Consider the following 1,587-nt stretch of genomic DNA (forward strand, 5'->3'; position numbering starts at 1 on the left):
CTACTACTACTACTACTACTACTACTACTACTACTACTACTACTACTTCTACTACTACTACTACTACTACCTCTACTACTACTACTACTACTACTACTACTACTACTACTACTACTACTACTACTACTACTACTACTTGTAATAGCAGAACTGTTATTACTATCAGTAAGCGTGTATTAAAATTCACTACTTATTGGCATTATATAAATATAGATGTTGGTTATCATTTTTTTTGTTTTTATTCTTCTTAATAGACTTCTATGGTGATTCAACGCATGCAGGAGAATTTTTCCATTTCAATATTACTTTGGTTACTTTAGAATAGAAACACGGAAAGTAGACACACAATACACCGCCATAAACTTATAAGTAAAAATACATATGAATATGAATGTATTTATATATCTATATCAGTCTTTCTGTCACACTCTTACACTTTCTCTCTCTCATTCTTTCACTTGTACTCTCTCTACTTCTCTCTCTGGCTCTAAAGATATATATGTGTGTATGTATGAATGTATGTATGTATGTATATATGTATGTATGTAAGTATGTACGTACGTATGTATGTACGTATATATGTATGTAGGTATGTACCTATGTATGGATTTTCTTTAGTCGTCTATCTTATGGGAGAGAACGTTCCCTACTTCAAGAATTCAACAATGAGATTATGAGAAAGATTAATTTCTTGTATGTTTAACCGTGGTGAATTGCTTGAGGATGAGTGGCGAAAACGCCAAACGATGTCTAAACGAATCTAAAATTGAGGCGACCTCAACAAGTATTTTGAAGATCGAGGTTAACTTTAAGGCGACGGTTACGAATGTGAATTAATGCTACAAGATGACCCTCATATGAATTAGTCTAGTTCGCTTTGCCATTGAATTTAGTTGGCTGATTTGCGAGTTATTGTGTACATTTTAGAGTGTCTTTTTAACGAACGATCGTGCTGGCATCGTAGATACGCAGACCAATACAACCTCTGGTGGTTGAGAATTCTTGATTAAGATCACGTGAGAATGGTGGACACTTGATTCAATATCCTAACTTTTGGAACAATTAAAAAAATCTACTCTACAACAGTATTCACATTTTTACATGACTGACGTGCAAGAAATATCACTCAAAAGAAACTTGCTTCATCATATCCTCTCTGAAAAACTGTATTTGAAGTAATTCTAATAAGATTGTCGAAAACCCTCCAGCTGCAAAGAAGTTTTAAAATTGAAGTATTTCGATTCTGATGGTCGACCCCATAGTAAGAAAAACAATAGTGAAAAACTGCTTTTATAAGACAAATAATAAATGAATATATGCATATATACGTACAGGTATGTGCATACCTACGTCTACCTGTATATATAGGTGCATATCTGGGTACAGGACATTGCAAACAAAACGTAGACAAAACAATAATAATAACCAGAGTACGGAACACACACAGGCCACATAGTGAACATTTTCCTCCATCAGCTACCCCCATTCCAACACAGGCGTTTCGAAGAGTAGGGCAGGACGCAAGGTTAAAATGGCTCTTCGCATGGATCACAAATAAAATTTATATACACAAATTAAACTGTACCA

The sequence above is a fragment of the Octopus bimaculoides genome, chromosome 7, assembly GCF_001194135.2.
Source record: "Octopus bimaculoides isolate UCB-OBI-ISO-001 chromosome 7, ASM119413v2, whole genome shotgun sequence".
Classification (NCBI taxonomy): Eukaryota; Metazoa; Mollusca; class Cephalopoda; order Octopoda; family Octopodidae; genus Octopus; species Octopus bimaculoides.